Raw genomic sequence first — 17728 nt, 5'->3', positions numbered from 1 at the left:
TAGTCTGGTGTAGAGTAGCAGCCAGCTGAGGGAAGCTTCCCCCCGTTGCTTGCTGCCCCTCACCCAACTACCGCGGAAGGATGGCTAAATTATTAACCCAAGTGCGTGTGAATATGTGCTAAATATTTTACGCCAAAATTAAAGGTTATGTATGTATCACGTACGAAGGTCGTGTAGAACACGCAATGCCGTGAATAAATTTTAACTCCCCCGCACACACGCACATATACACACACACAGACACACACACACACACACACACACTCACACACACACACACACTCACACACACACACACACACACACACACATACACAAAGCATTGACACTCACAGACATTTAAGCAAAGAATGGGAAGACTGCGGAACAGACGGCCAAGAATACAGACACACGCATACGGAGCTTCCAGTGAATCCTATGCGTACTATCTATTTGCCCTTCATTTTCTGCTGCTGTTATGAATAATACCACCTTCGTTGGGGTTTCTAGCAGACGAAACAGAGTATCCCGGAGCAAACGGGGGTAAACGAATAAAGGCGTCTGCAGACGACGACGGATCATCATGTCGGAATCGTTGTTTTGTGAAAAATCTTCTGCTTAGAAGGGCTCTAAAACGTCCGCTGGGATAAACGGCGCACTCAGCAACTAAATCTCTCGTTGATAGTCAGCTTTTTTCTCACTTTTGAAGGTTCTTCTTTGCCATTTCACGCTGACTTCTCGTTGACTTAAGAGACCAGTGAAAGTCGACAGCGGAAGAGCGCGATGAGCCAACATGGTTGCCGATTAACGATAAACGTTTGAGGGGTCACACTAGTCAAGGCATATATAAAAAAAGAAAATGGCTTGTATTGGAGGTGCTTACCTGCGAGACCATAAATTGCATCCTTTTTGAGATTTACTAAGGACGAAATCGTTACACACAAAAAAAAAGATGTGTCTCCCATCAACACCGAGGTGAAACGTCTTTCCATCAGAGGTCAAACACCTGTGGTGCTTTACCCCAAAGATAAAAGTTCAAAAGAGGCAGCTCAAAGGATGCAGCCGATAGCCTGAAATTAAGAAAATCATGAATGCGCAATTAAGCTGTAAAAATGAAACAGTTTACTAAATAAATCTAAGGAAATACATTTTTTTACAGCTTTAAAAGTTGAGGTAAAGCAAACGTTTTTTTTCCAAGACTGCATATTTATAACGACGTATTTTTTTGCAAGCGCTAGCACTCTTCGGCACCGATGCCCTCTTAATCGGCAATAATGCCTACAGCATCGTGAAGGCCCATTTCAGTTATATTACGTGTAGGGAGTATGACGGTATTGACGGTGGTCAAACGTTACTGAATAGAAGCGGAAATGTCTTGACAAAATATTTGATCCACGGAGAACTCAAACAATCACAAAATTTATGGGGTCCCAGCTGGTAAAAAATCCCGAAAGACGTAAGCCTGGCGCCCTAAAGATCTTGCTATACGATAATATATGAGACAAACATGTAATAAAGCATAATTAAGAGAATGCAAGAGGCAACGAACGCAAGAAAAACACAATGTGTCCAACATAATACACTATTTAGATAAGATAGACAGAGATCTATATTCGCAGATAGTGATGATATACTTCACTCGATCGCGTACATGAGCTCATTAACTGAGACATTTGTAGTTACTACTTCGTACGTCTTACCAAATATTTCATCACTGTCACAAGAAAGTTAGTTCGATTCACGATGAGACGGCGTTTGACACGGCACTGATGGCGTCAAACGCTATGCATGGGGCTACTATACTGATCGTCACGAGCATCGTCGCGTTGAAAACGCTGTACATTAAGGGGACATGTTCATTCCCAACTCGTTTATAAGACTTGCCATCGCCGTGGGTCTTCGAAGAAGTCTAGGATCAATTCGCAATGATCAATATATTGTATACCATAATGTCTCGATTGTTAGCAGCGTTCCCATACTGAGAGGATAATAGATCGACGATCAATCCAAATGATTCATTCCCAACGAATTTACTTGATAACAAAGGTTTATCTTATTATGTCTTAAGCGTATTCACTTATGGTCTAGCTAGCTACCTTTCAAATAGGTGTCCCTTGTCCAATGGCTAATACCAGCAGCTGGCCAGGCTCGAAAGTATTCTCACAGGGAAAAGTACTGATGGAAACGTTGCGATCGGCGGTACTGCTAGTTCCTCCACTAAATATCGTACTTGGATCGGCAAACGATATCACACCTTTAGAACTTCCGTGTCCATCTTTACTTTTTGGATTAAACGTTCCCCTTAGAATTTTCGAGTGCTTCTCTGTGCAGATCGCCTACTCTATATTGTAGCTAGAAAGTGCACCACTCTAGGGTGCATTTAGCGTGCGTCACTGGCATTCATGGTGTAGCACAAAAGGCCACACGAAAGCCAGTGGAGTAATTTTGGCCATTCTTTACCATCATAAGGCTACTGATGAATAAACACGACAAAAGCCCAAATCGCCAAGATGTTTCAGGCCCACCTACAACTCAGTGCAAAATTGAGTTGCTCTTCGGTGACCATTCTCTTTGGGTACAGTGAAGTTTTCCTTCGGCGTACAATTTCCTTGGAGCCCCGTGCTTCCTTGACGTTGTCCTGTTCAGTCCTTTTACCTTTTGCAGAGAAGTATCCAATAAATGGGCCGCCGAACTGACTGGTTCATTTTGTTCCCTTACCACTTCTCACGCTTGACGGTTCGTGATCGTTAGCTTTTCTTCTCTCGTTTGCTCGCACTTTCTCTATGCTAACATTAATGGGAACGCAGCACAGTTTCTTGCCGATCCCGTAGCGGGCAAGAGCTGTGACGGTCGCCCACAACAGCCTCTGCCCCGTCGCCATTGCGAGACTGGCAGCGGGTCCTCGGCGTCTTTTGTCCGACCGACCGCGCTCTTTGCGTTTCCCTAATGACTATTCTCCATTAGAGCGGTCGGCCGGCCGTTGGGACCGTCTGCAACTGGCAACGAGGACCAGGGCTAGACTAGCTCTGAAAAAGCCGCTACTCGTGCTCTGCCAGTGGCAACCAGAAAAGACCCGCTGCCACCGTCGCCCATCGCTGTTGCTACCCCGTCAGCGGTTGCCGGACCTCTCGGCGCTGCTAATGCTACTATTACCTCAGTTGGGTCGGTGTAGCAGGATAAAGCGACGTGAGAGAGCGATACAGCACTGCGAAGATAAAAAGAAAGTAGGAAGCGTAAGCTAGCTAGATTACGCGCATCGTGCGCGCAGGAGTAAAGAAAAGGAGGTAGAGAGGGCAAGGGAGCGTTACGCCAGGTGTTGGGGACTTGTGCCTGCTTAGGGTATACACAAGCCAAAATAACAGGAACAGCAGATTAGCTTAGCTAAGTAGAACTGAAAGAGCGAGCAGTGGCCATTGTCTAACGCAGATTAATGATGAACAAGCTAACTAGCTTTGCTAGCTACCGACCCCGCCCCCACTGGCATTTCTTTGCTCAATAGGGCAGCTTTTCTAGTTCCCCCTTTCCCTCTTTCTTGGTTCTCAGTCGAGCAGTAGCATTGCAGGCGCTGCCGACAGGGTTGAAGACAGGAAGAGCTAACGGACAGCAGGACGCAGTTCGCTTCGCGACTGGCGCTTACTACGCCCTTCGTTCTTCTTTCAGCTCATCGTCGTCGGTCTTCGTCTTCTTCTCCCCGTTACCCTCGTTACCATTATATCGTTTAGCTCCGTTCGCAGATCTTCTGTCCTCCTCTTTCGTAGTAGTTGTAGCTGTTTGCCTTCCCATTGTCAGCCACCAGATGATGTCGGCTTGGTGACCGTTAGTACCGCTCCCTTGTCGGTATACCAGTGGTGCAGAACCGCTGCTGCTGCTGCTGCTGCTACTACTACTACTACTACTACTACTGCTACTATTAGTGTTCCGCTACTCCCGGGAGATAAAGACAAGTGAAGTATAGGAAACTTCTACGACGAGCGCTGCCTTCCCGCTTTAAGATCCATCCCCACAAAAAGGGGTGGGATAGCGAAGACGAGCTCAAATATCTTCCTTCATTCGTCCAACTCTTACCCCTTTTCCATTTGACTTGCTTCTGCCGACTCTACCCCATGAATGTACAAGGTGAGGAGAGATTCTACCTGTGTGTATATGTATCTGTGTATACGTAGAGCAGATGGAGAGGCAAAGGAGTTTTGTATCTAGACAGCGGGTGGTGAGCACCATCGAGGGCATAAAGCATCACAGGTGGAGCCAGGTAGCCCAGCAGTCTTTCGTATTGTACTTGCGCTTGACCCTTCATTCCTGCCTGTTTTCTCCTCGCCGCCACCGTTGAACATCAGCCTGGGCCTGGGCGGGTCAGTCAAGTCTGACCCCCTTCCCTATGCGCCTCACACCCTCTTCTAGTCCCCACATTCGCGTTCTCTCCTGCTCGAGAAGCTGTATTACCCATCCCTCGTCCCTCTATAAAGACAGAAGATCGGCAAGTGGGCTATGGATGAAACTACGAGCGGGGGGGGGGGGGGGGGGCTTGCTACTATGTACAATCAGCCCTCAGTTGGGCAAGTTCTATCATCCGTAGATCTGCAGCACTGCCTTTTCCATAGGGAGACACTGCCTCGTGGCGCCCGCCTGACGGTGTCTCATTGTATGATCCTTCGTCCTGTGTCGCACTGCATCTAGGTAGAAACTCCTGTGCATGAAAGCCATGTTACTACCCCAACGGAGCAGCACCAGGCAAGTGAGCAATACCGATGTGAGTTGAGTGAAGTACTTGCAATCAAAAGACAAATTAGCACGTACTTTTGCTGCCGGTACAGTACAGCAAGGCAGAACCGCGTCAGGCATAGGTTGTTGCAGTGGCCTTCGTCCCTGATATTAGTCGCTAGGCAGGTATTGCCGGGTACTCACTAAAGAAGCGCACATAGTCGCCGATCATTGACTTTTGCTCGGGCTCGCACCCAGTAAACTTAGTACTAAATTAACGACAAACAAGTGCCAGAGGTACGAGTTGAAGTCTCCCACATGGTCAACCACTTCTCATTCCTCCACTTCGATACAGAACTATCTTCAAAGTTAGCTCTATTGTATAATATAAGTCATTATAAACACTTAGCAATAGTTGTTTGATTATTGCAACTTAAATATAAATCTATTTCAAACTGTCTACCTACAACAGAGCTAAAATATATAGTAGCATATATTTGTTGGACGGCTGCTGTCATTTTCCACGGAACCTCTGTGTGTCCGTGTGGTGGAAACCAATAAGAATATAAAATGTGACTTGTGTACTGCTTGTTTAATTATTATTAGCGGTTTATTTAATGCCAGGTAAAATGGAGTTCGTACGCATTTAGAGGAGACATTGTCAGTCCAACGAATGGCCTGTTTACGATTATGTTGAGGCGCAAACGACCTTTTACTGGCACTCTTCTCGCTTCTCCGATACGTCATTGCAATGTGCTCTAGTTCCTAATCGTTTGCCGGCTATCCGCGCATCTGGACTATGCCTGAATACGGGACTTGACTTTTGGCTTCGCTGGGTTGAAATCATTGAAACGGCTGCCGCCGCCGCTGTTCCTGTTCCTGCATGTTCACTTCGACCATGTCGGACGAAGGGCGCGACTCGATCGACAACTCGCCCTGTCGCTCCGCTGTGCGCGCACAGCAGCCGACCGCCAGGAGGCGGTTAAGTGCTTTCTGTTTGGCACGGGGCAAAGACAATGAATGAGTGTCGCGCCCAGAGGGAGTCGAAGGACTCCTCACCGCGTAGTGGTTGTTCTTAGTCGCTACTGCCACTCGAGTGAAGACTCAAATGAAAGCCGAGCAGACGGTTGTGGGTTGAGAGCTCTTCGTATTTGACTTAATGCGGTTCAACTTTTTTTGTCCGTAAGTAAAGCACAAAAGCATGGGGTTGAAACGGTCGATCAAAAAGTAAGACACTGAAGGAAGTTTGTTAAGTATCGAGTCTGATGAGGCCAGAGAAACAAGCGCCGATAGCTAGTAAAGCGCGAGAAACAATGGATGAGGGTAATGATTAGAAGATCCAGAGGCTTCAGATGACTGAAAGTGCTGATACATTTCAATACTGGAATCGGTCCCATTATAGCCTGACGATCTTCCTATATAGAAGTGACTGCTGCTTTAAGCTGTTAATACAAATACGTTTCTAAGCATGCTTTAAGTAGAAATATGAGTAAAAGTAGGAATACGGATCACATATTCGCTTCTTCGGACCGAAGAAGCGAAGCTTATAGCTAAAACAATGTAGCAGCAGGGAATTCTAGCACACAAACTACGGCGAAATGCTTCGTTGTAGTTGTGGCAAAGGATAGCCCTCAGGTCGGCTCTGATAGCGGGACATTCTACGTACATCTTCCGCAAATGAAGCTATGCGGTAAATTGAAATATTTTTTATTCTTCCGTAAAGCTTACGATTTTATATATTTATACAAAATAGATCCTTATCTATAAAGACTGGGGAGGCGTTCACCGACGAAGCGACGATCCGTACACAGTCTTAGCATTAACGTGCGGTTAGGTGTTGTATGGCCAGCGGATTATTTGGGCTGTGTTGTGTTCCGTTCGATCAATCAGAAAGCTATGGAGCGAGAAGCACGGCGAGAGGACCCGGTCTGTCGGCAGAACAATCGGGTGACGGTGATCACGTGCATGCCGTACGACGACACGAGGTTACTTCATGATTACCTCTTTCCGGCCTAGGGTAGGAGCCGGGCGCATTATATGAGAACTGCGCGCATAAGCATGTACGATATCGTATGGAGCATTTTTATTTGTTCAATCAACGAAAATCGTATGAAATGATGACGATCTAGAGAGCAAGTTCAGAGCACGGGGCAACGCTTTTGTGGAGAGGAACTATAATATATTTAAAACGCAAAAAAATTCATGCATAGAATGCATGAAAGCAACAAAGAGGTAAATTAATAACGTTTGCTGTTAGTAAAGATGGCACATTAATAACTAGGTCGGTGTTCTGAAATTACAAAGACTGAGTTTAGGACATTCAAGGGCTCAGAGACATTTCATTTAAACCTACTGTGTTTCGATCAAAACCGTTAACCATAAGATGAAGTTTAAAATATTTGCCGAATGCTGCTCAACTAGTTTACCTGGGATCTTGTTAACAAGGTCACGAACGAGATCGGTGCGCTTTTCTGAAACAACTTGGCTAACATACTTGATTTAACTTACATATGAAAGCTATTCCTTAGCCTTTGCTAAAATCATCAGTATTACCCTCCGGATATATAGGCGATTTATAAATCGATGAGCGCTTCCATTTTTGCTGGGACTGATCATAGCTGGGGTGACAAGGGGTCACCATAGATAGATGCCTTCAGGTCCTACTTTAGCGCTACTGTAACGCCCCTGAATTGATGCGAAGCCTTATTCCGATGTGTGAAATAATAGCAACCCCCGTACGTCGCGACGCTGTTTATATAATTCCGCTTTACAGAAAATGAGCAGGTAACGATGCAGTCAGCTGTTAACTGGGTGTTGCCAACGCGAGAGTCATTGGATTTATCATTCGCCTTTAGGGAGAAACATGCGCTTCGTTCTTCATTCACTGCCCTCTCATCCAACAACGTTGGTTACTTCTATGGCTAGACAGTAGTATTTTTTAAGCCGATAAGCATTAAATCTGAATCATTTGATTAGATGGCATTTCAATTAAAAAATCGGCAGTTGTCTCCCAATTTCAGCATTAGCGTATCCCTTCCCAAAGTTATTCATCTACCAGTACCCTCTGCCTACCCGTGTACGTGCTACTGTTGACACGGCGCACAAGACTGCTCGTTACTGTGCTCGTAATTTAGTCATAGAAATGCATATGAACGATGGTAGTCAGGCAGCCAACAGCGATCCAAACGCCAAGTTCGATTGACCTCGTAAAAGTTCACTTCCTCCCGCTGGCCGTTTCCTTCTACACCGAAAGCGGCAGCTTTAGCTGAATTAGATACGGCCGGGTTGGGCTAATTGCAAAGAACTGATGAGGTAATTATCAATTAGTGGCACCGATCCAACCCCCAAATGTCCTAGGAGCTATCGTGTCTATCGAAAGGGTTCACTCCCCCTGGACGCGGCGGATCTTGCGACTCCTCCACCCCGACGAGTGTTTGTTTACGCTGAGAGCGAATAGAAACGTAGCAAACTTTTTATATTTCCCATTCGCACCGCCATTGTCGGTTGCCTCGGCAGCGATGGCGTTGACGGCAGTACCAATAGTGAGCGTGCGCGGTCGAGCAGCGAATGATTTTTTAGGCGATTCAAACGTGTCTCGGTTTCTTTCTGCTACATACAAAAGAGAGAAGAGTTATTCGCCAACGTAACAGACAAAAGAACCGAAATAGTAATGCAGAGCTGTTTCCACGTTTTTGCCCAGTCCTCAATAGCTGTCCAAAGATGTGCAGACCCATATAATGAAGGGACCCTTGTTGCAGTGTCGACTACATTTACAGCATTTCAAATTGATTGATCAAAGCATTGATTACCGTATCCGAAGCAGTTTTTGGATACGTAACATTTGCAACTCGTCAGCTTCAATTTTAATGTCGCCGGTGCGCCTTTTATCTTCAAGATAGAAGTCGCTCGAGATAATAAAGGATCGGTCCTTCGTCGTTCCCGATTTGAATGGAAAGGTCGATGCCAACCTATACACGCGCAGCCATTGCCCTAACAATAGCATACAGATATCTACGCACGCATGCACATACAATACTTTGTATGTAAAACTTCAAATAAAAGAATTACGTCGACATTGAACTATTCCTGTTTTTAGGATTATGCCTCTTAATCAGACAACGACGTCGTCAGACACCTCTCCGAAAGCCTGACGCTATTGTACGTTAATATTAAATATATTAGCAATATGTACTTGACCGTGCTGATACAGTTTGTGCAATGACTGCTATTAATCAATGGGGGCGCGAAACAGCAAGATACCGTAACAGCAAATAAGTAATAACATATTGTATGCAATAAAGAATGAAGCTCTTACTTATCGAATGAAACTACGATAGAAAAGCCGCAGGTCAGCTTAACAGGCAATGAAGCGGCTCGAAGCCAAGGTCTATTCGTGTGCTCTGTGTACTATATGCAGCACCTGCCTCTCACGACAGGGTGTAAAATAGTACCAAGGCCTATCTATATAGGCAGTGCACGATCGAACGGAGACGCTACGATTACTCGTACCGTGCAGATCCTACCAGCCAGCGCACCAATATCCTGTCTTGGTGCTTTTCTTTATACCAGGATACGACGAGTCTCTTTTACCCATGAGTAGGGCACGATGTCCAGGCCGCCCCAGAGGTAGCGACTGGGTGAATCTTCGTTCGGTTTTCATTGCTTCTTGAACAAGCGGTCATATCCATTGACGGCCATTTCTGTGGTTCACGTAGGATCGGAAAGTACCGCTATAAGGTAAAATCCATGTATGGGCTTGTTACAGTTGGTACATTGAGGCATCCGGGCGACCACGTCGGTGGAGTCAGCTGGTCGATGGGGGATAGATGAATTCTCAAAGGAGGAGTCTGAGCGTCAGATTTAGCTATCAATCGAGGCCTTCAGTTTCAAAGTCAACTATAGTATTACATATTTGAGCTGCTCAGTATTTAAGTGAGTCTTCTCTGTAAGCAAACTATTGAGGGGAAGGAAAAATACGCTTGAATTGAAATTTTGTAGCAATAGTCGTAGAGTTTTTCGGTTTGACTGGATGTTGTCTGTAAACAATCTGGACAGTATGTTAAAAGGTATTCGAGGAAAGCATATCTTCTTGTTAACACACGTTTCAATATAGCCTAATTAGTTAATGCACTTTATTTGACTACAGTCAGCGAGAAAAAGTCATGACAGCCATGCGGTTCCTGGTATAGAAGATTTATGATTAGGAATTTGGCAACCTAATCTGACGCCGCCTGCTCGCAGTATTGTCAATATATACAGATACCGTCACCAATCGTTACTTCCCCTTGCTAATTTAGCTGTTATCTGTGAAAGGCCTTGGTTGCTTTTTACGTTTTATTACAGTTACATCATTTAACTTACGAATCTATAGTGATACAACATCAACTTTGGCTTAAAAACTACACCAAAGACAAAAATTGTCGGTTTTTGCCGACGGCCGTGCCCTCTTCGTTAGGGTTATTAGAGCCGACTATCTATCGATAGCAATGCTGAACCGCTAACCCAAATGTATCTCTCACTGAACTTCATATATTCGTTGTGATCCACTGTTTTCTCCAACTCTCTGCATATATCTACTTCTGTCGACCAGCGCTCACTACCATCACTGTTTCTCCTGAAGCCTTGGAGTATTCCGAGTACGAGAACGAAGTCTGTAACCAGTGAGCGGTCATTCTCAGACTGAAGTGCTAGTCCCTCTACCAAGTACTGTCGTCCCATTACTGCATAGGTCTAACCTTGGTGACGCTCACTCTCGACACGCTCAGGCGCCTGTGCAGCGTCGCATGACGGCCCTCTGCCCCTTCCTCGAGGTTAGGAAGGATCCGGCCAAAGTTCGCTCCCTGATTCCGCTCTCTACAAGAGGAGCGCTTTAGTACGCCCGTACATTTTAATATTATTATTGCACCGATTCTAAATCTCGGACGCACGCTCGTTTCACGAACCTCATTGTCCAAACTGCCCATATGGCCGACCTCAAGGCATAATATCCGCCGCCCCATGATGTCTGTTCCCTTTCCCCCCTCATAGTCGTGTCAAAGCAAAGCTTATAGTAAGCTTGTAGTGAGTATCGACGAGCTCGACGACGCTTACTCGACACTGGGATTATCATTTCTGTAGTCTGAGTCGGAGTTCTCACCGGAGACGCCAGGTCGAGCGTTCGCGAAGCGCTTCACTCACTCGGTCGAAGCGAATGGGAGCCCGCGAGCTGAACAGTGATGGCCTCTGTAGTTCCTGCCAACCGTTTTTTCCAGTAATAGTCTTTGATTCCTGCACCGACTTTTCCCTTGAAAAGGGATGAGAGCCGGGCAAACCTTAGAGGAGTGCCACGCCATGGCCCTCTCCTATTATCATCTTATTTACCCTCTTTTCTTCAGCTTTTAGACTTTTTTGGTATAATAGTACTTACCACGGCATTACACGGTAGATCTCTTGCTCTTTTGCTCCGTTTTCACCTAATATTGGTCGGATTGCATTTTGCAGTCCAAACATACGCCACTTGAACAATGCACGTGCTAAGGCAAAAGCTAATTCAGCGGCCAGTTAGTTATACACTCGTTCTACTCGACGCTTTTTGAAGGAAGTTGTAACAACAGTGATATCGTGTTTGTTTCTCTCACATTCCCTCGTTCGCGCGCGCGTCGCTTGAAGTCCTTGAATCGAAGCCGGTGACGTGATACGACCGTCGCAGCCTATGCCCTTTTTCTGGCGAACTTTACTGAGTGGGTTGCTATTTAACAAATTAAAATTCCCACAGTTGGCCGACATTGTATGCTGGTTACGAAGCTTTCTCTCTCCCTTGGTGTTCCCCTGCCGCCGTTTATTCGGTCCAATGCGAGTTACGGTGTTTTTACGATAGTCTGAACGGCAGCTCCCGCGGGCCTAATTGTTGTTAATATTGCCATATGTATGAAATATGTGTATCGTACATTGCGATGTTTCGAGCTGATAGTAATTCTGTTTTGATATACGCTATGATCCTCTTCCGCTTTATTACCATACGTCATTGTGTTGTCTAGCAGCTTCTTACGCAATGTTTCGCCATCGCACCAAGAAGGTGCACTTCATAGATTGGCCATACTGTCGAAGGACACTGATTCTCCAGTGGGGCTACGGTAACTCTTCGTAACAGCAGAGTTCTTCACGCGCGTATTGGACAGTATGACGATTACCCACAAATGATATGATGGATCCGCTTTGGGTGCCGTCACATGGGGTGGTTTTCTTTACGAAACACTAAACAGCCCAAATACAGCACGACACAAAAATCACGGGGTCTCGTCACCCAGACTAACAGCCCACCACTCATACCCACCACCAGACTGATGAGTGAATAGCATTATCAGGCAACAAGGACCAATTGCCAGCAGGGATAAGGTGGGCCGAGGCTGCTTGTAGCCCAACAAGAAATCCCTCCCTGCATCTCCTTTTATTGTCATCATCGTCGTCGTCGTCGTCGTCATCGGCTAGTGGGGGCGGTGTGGTCGTAACGCCGCAAATGAGCGGCAAACATGAGCGGCGGACACAATAAGCTAGATTTCTGTTGACGTCCGTGGGTGCCATTATTCAATATATCAACACAGTAATAGGCGCATTATTTGCTATGTTTACTGCTATGATCTGTGGGCCGAATGTAGCTGAATTCTCGCTGTATAGTGGTCATTGTGTCATAATGGGAGAAAGGAGAAAAGAAGATGCATACAGATAGTTTTGTCGGCAATATCTCAATTTAATTTCCCATAGCCGTAATGGTAACGACAATTGTGTCAAGTTTATATTAATTGTAAGCTCGTTCTGTAAGGTTACTGACCGAATCTAGTAAATAGCTATTATATTGGTCCACAGATTCTTGAGAACAGAAAAACCGTCGCACGAGCTAAAATTTTAGCTGGCTTATTGTAGCGATACAAGCTGCGATTTATTTAATGCGATATGCATAAAACATATTCTACCCTAGAAGCCTATCCCTCCGGTCACTCGCGTGATCAGATACTTAACAAGGTTTGAATTTTTTCTTCATTATCCAATATAAAAACGACTTCTTTTGAAAACCACATCTAGCCTATAACATAGAATACACTAGATTGCTCTCTGAGCGGCGCTAAAGAATCTATGTCTGTTCGTCGAGGCTGTGACTTTAAGTCACAGCCACCGACGCTGCTTCTGGGCCTGTGGCAGGTCGAGCTGAAGCTGGGAGGGGACTTGCGAAGCTGCAACTATATAGTCACCCACTCTTACCGCGTGTTTTCTCTTTAGCTCATAGACTCTCTAGGGGCTTGATGGGCTCATTAGCAGTCACCGCCGTTGTCAGAGCAACAGTGACAAGGACAGCAGCGGCTTCAGTCGAACTATGGTTGAGTAAAGAGTCAAGTGAGAGCAAGTACGAGTAAGTGAGGCCATCAGAGTCCCGTGTTGGACAGTATGTCTTTGCTACTGCGTTCGTGTATGGCGATACACTCCCTTTCGTCGTCGTCGTCGTCTCTCTCTCTCTCTCTCTCGCTCTCGCTCAAACTGACTTTCGTCCTCGTTGCCGCGTCTTTTCTCGAAACAACTTCACTCCTCTCTGGAACCTCCGATGCCACCCATCACGCTTCTCGCGACTGGTAACCACTCTTAAAGGTGCACTTGCGCTTGTGAAAATGACGCAATGGCAGTACCATATCCTGGCTAATGTTGGTGTGTGTATATGATTCTCTTGACGAATGTAGACAAACGTAAGAACGCTTTCTCTTTGTTTGCCTCGTAGCTGCCATATGATGATGCTATGATAAAGCGAATTCAGTCCACTGAAAACCTCATAGGCTAGTGGACATTGCGAGCTACCTGCATTCCTTACTTCCTCCGCATTTGCACCACCATCCATTTACCATCAAAGGGATTGAGCAGCGACGACGACGGAAAAGAAAAGGGTGGACGCTGGTGCGGAACTCTGTGTTCACTAATAATATAGCTGCATGCTTGGCTTGACGATTTTTTTCTCCGCTACCTCCTCCGCTCATTCTGCCAGTGACGAATGAATGGGCCTCGCAGGAAACGTCGCTCTCGGCACCTTTGGCGACAACGCCTGACCAATTCGAGCCCACCGTCTCGGAGGACCTCGCTTTCGGCTCATGGCTTAAATTGACCGATGGACGATGTGAAGTCCGCCCACTATCTGATGAGCCCGAAGAGATGCACATTGCTTTTAAGCTTTAATTCTATATCTACTGGAGATGACCTTTGAGGACGAAAGCAGTTGGCCGCCCCAGCGTAGCCAGTAGCAGCTTCGTTCAGCTCACACACAGACACGCGCCTACCTCCGCAACAACAACATGGGGTCACCCCTTCCCGCTGGCTCCTCGTCCCTTCACGAAAGACCCGCTCCCCTCCCTTTCTATTAGTCCATCTATACTAGATGATTTGGTACTGATACAACTGAGGTAGAGTGCCACCATTCGACCTCGAACAACTCCATCACGCTCTCCATAGTTGTCGCTGACTGATAATGCCTTTGTGTCCACCCACATCGACTAGCGGAATCCCAGTATCTACTCTATTATTTTATGTTTGATTTTCGCTAACTCTTTATGATAGGCTATGTTTCACATGAAGTCATTGAAGACCGACAGTGATATACACAGGAGCCGAACTTTAAGGTGACAAACGAGCACGCGCACACACACATTCACAGCCAACACCTTACGATTGGCAGCCACTTAGGCATCTGCCAGTACAGCAAAATGATAAAAGTGTTTTACTGCCACGAAAAAGAACTAGACTAATAGCGGTGATACCGATGGCTACTCGTAAGAAACAGTAATGCTCAGGACAGTAGAAGCTAGGTTCAAGCTGGACTCCACTGAGAGGTTGAAATGCAGTACTAGTCGATGCTGAAGTAGTAGAACTCAGTTGGGAGTGGTTCGTCGGGCGGTTGGCCGTCGTGGTCATGACGACTTCCATTTTGGGAAATGGAGGATGATGATTGTGGGGTAAGGATCATGATAGCGCGCGTTGACCAGGTAGGCGGCGGCGGAGGCAGCAATAGGAATAATAATGTTCTAACAAAAGATAGGCGAAATTACACATTATACATAAAGCAAGTGAAATAGACGGGAAGACAGGGATACGGGCGTCTGGACAGAGTCGATCGAGGGTGACAATGCTTCTCGTCAATGACAACGGCTATTTTTGTTAATGATACAATAACAGAGTAGCAATTCTACTAATCTTGTCGCAGTCGTACTGTCCAAATGTACGAGCTAGTACTCTCGAAGAGGCACTGATACAATAATGCTCGCTTACCTAGAAGACGACGCGCGGCGGTCAGTAACTCATCGAAAGATGATACACGTTTGTTATAGGCAAGCATCTAAGCAAGAAAGAGAAAGCAGTCGAAATCGCTTACTTTTCCATAATCATTCGTACATATAGCTTTAACCTGCTATTCGCGAGTGCTGGTAGACTGTAGTAAACTACGAAAGCAGTCTATGTACAAATAATAACACATATAAATATGTACATACAAATAAATGTAAATAAGTAATACAATGTACAAAATTGGAAAGGCATAAGGTGCAGATGCGCCATACTCGAGGCAAAGATGTTATATTTAAGATATCAAAAAAGACGCAAAAATTTAGACAGGAACTCTCACCGGGTCGAAACGCTCGAGCTGAAACAAATATTTCAACGGAGATACAATTAGAACAGAATTTCCCCATAAAAATTAAATTTCTCCCTAGATACTGCTTCGGCATGAGATTTTCCCAACGGTACGCTAGCTATCGGTCCTTTTTTAACGAAGCAAACTCACGCGGTGTTCCTTCACTGCCTCATCCGTATTATAGCCCACGGCCGGATATATACGCGCACATACAAATTGGCATAAATTTCGTTATCCATTCTCCCTGTTTTTCTGCCACCTGTCTGCGATCAATGTCCACGGGTAAAGGCCCGCGACACTTGTTTCGGACACGTGGCTAAATATGAGCACACGCCAATCGCCCAACACAGCTGCCCTCATAAGGCTACCACTTACAGGGCGAGCAGCGGTATCAACACGATGGCCTCACGCTTGTCGTAGAACTGGAGACGAGCTCTACTGAGGAGGTACTGAGAAAAAATACAGATTCAGGCTGCACTCGTAAGACCATTCACCGACAAACTCACTTCGATATTCGTAAGATTTTTCGAAAAATTAGGACCGGTTTTCCTAGACCTATCTAGAGTAATTGATTGGGTTTAACACAGTCACAAGTCTATAGTCCGTTCAATGAGGTTTGATAGCATTTCTTTTATACGACTATGACTGATCTGTATAGCAATTTTTCCCCTTTGTGTCGCATACTTACCTCTGTTTAATGTTCTATTAAAAAAAACGTTCCCACATTTAACCATAAATGGCCAGCTTATTCAACATATCACTAGATTCATTCCGTTCGTGTGATGTGGGCCATCAAGCTAGTTTGGGCTTTACTCCGCAATGTGAAGAAATTTAAAAATAATCCCATGTACTCAGTGTTTCTTAACTATAACCTATCCATTACACACTTGTAGATTTTAAGGGATTTAATGTAAAAGCGCTGTTCGAGGACGGCACCTGAAACTCTGTTCTGACTAGACAGGTATCGCGAATCAAGCAGTTCATTGTTAAATTTAAATGTAATAGATCCGCGTAAACGTGTAAGGATGCACTTCGCCATATTGAGTTGCTACATGTGTGTCCCACTTTGTCTGCCGTATTACTACTAGTTCTGTTTGGATGAATTGACTTTTACGCAGTGCCTCGTATTGTTGATTGTTCCGAGATGTATCCTGTATACGTATACATATATTTATGTGATTCTAAATGTGGTAAAGAGCACCCTGTTTAGGATGTGCGCACACAGTTCAACAGACGCGTGTTACCGCTGCTGCTGCGGCAGGTTCTCAAGTGGAATTGAGGGAAGTTGCCGACTTGTCGAGAGTGCCCGACGAGGCCGAGGGTCTGAGCTCTCAGGCTTCGCGAGATCACCTCGAGAAGGTAAGCGCACAGCGAATACTTATAAAGCAGACTCTTGGTGGGTGTTTCAGGCCGTCACAGCCTGCTGCAGCCGGAGGATCAACAACAAGTTATTTGAATGGTAATCAAATTATGAGCAGTCAGGTGGCAAGTTAAAGCTCACTAGGAGGGGAGTTGCGATGGCCGACCAATGAAGCTTGGTCGTGGCTTCATCTTCATGCGGATAGAACTGCGAAAGCCTGAAACCTTGTTGCTTGAATAGAGTGGAGGCCAGTGGAAAGTCAGTTTCTTGTTGTTGGTTTACTTCTTGCTCACCACCGAAAGGCTACACGGCAAGCATAAGTCGAGACGCTACTACTGGGTTTTTGAAAGCTACTTGGTATGCCGGAGACCGAGTAATCTCTTCGACCGAGAAACAACCCCCAAAGTAGTACCAATAACCACGGCTAGACCTGGAGCTAGCAAAGGCATATGTGTCTAGCATGTGTACCGCATTTTGTCGAGGGTTGACTGTTTAGCTGAGGTTTACCAAATCGACTGCCTGCGAATTGTATAAAGATGCTCACTCACTCTCTGTTTTTCGCATAGGACGTCATCTCGGAACGAAGGACAAAGCCAAACCTTCCAGACTGCCTTACCTTTCTCTCAGAATGTAGACGGGTGCAGACGCGGGTAATAGCTGGTTGTCTGTAAAGAGAACCTGTTGGTCAAGAAGACCTGTGGACAAGTTTACGAGCCGAGCTGTTGCCTCTATGCAGTAGCCTTTCTATAGTTGTCTGTACGTACACAGGACTTTGTGCCTCTGTTAGCAATCGTTGGCCAATTTCTTCTCGATTGCTGAGCCCCTGCTTTCGTTGTCAATAAACGCCATCTTCTCTCCAAGGACTGTTAGATGCGCAATAGTTGTTAAGAAGTAACTGTTAACTTTCTGCTGCCCTTCCTCAATGAACTCATTAAGTAAAGTAGGCGAGAGGAGGCACCGATAGAATTATTTGAATCCTGATGTTTACCGCATGTTGGAGCTGGCTGCATCAAGTGTACCATTGTGAACTTCAAAGAGCGACCGCTATATAT

The 17728-nt window shown here is 45.7% G+C and overlaps 1 protein-coding gene across 2 annotated transcripts in view; it reads left to right on the top strand.

The window, feature by feature from the left end:
* The window catches only part of acj6 (abnormal chemosensory protein 6), a 54328-nt gene that overhangs the window by 25403 nt on the left and 11197 nt on the right, over positions 1-17728 (top strand). The gene's annotated exons all lie outside the window — the stretch shown is intronic.

The sequence above is a fragment of the Varroa destructor genome, unplaced genomic scaffold, assembly GCF_002443255.2.
Source record: "Varroa destructor unplaced genomic scaffold, Vdes_3.0 BEIS01000001.1, whole genome shotgun sequence".
Classification (NCBI taxonomy): Eukaryota; Metazoa; Arthropoda; class Arachnida; order Mesostigmata; family Varroidae; genus Varroa; species Varroa destructor.
Note: the sequence above shows the minus strand (reverse complement) of the source record. Positions and strands in the feature narration are given on the sequence as shown.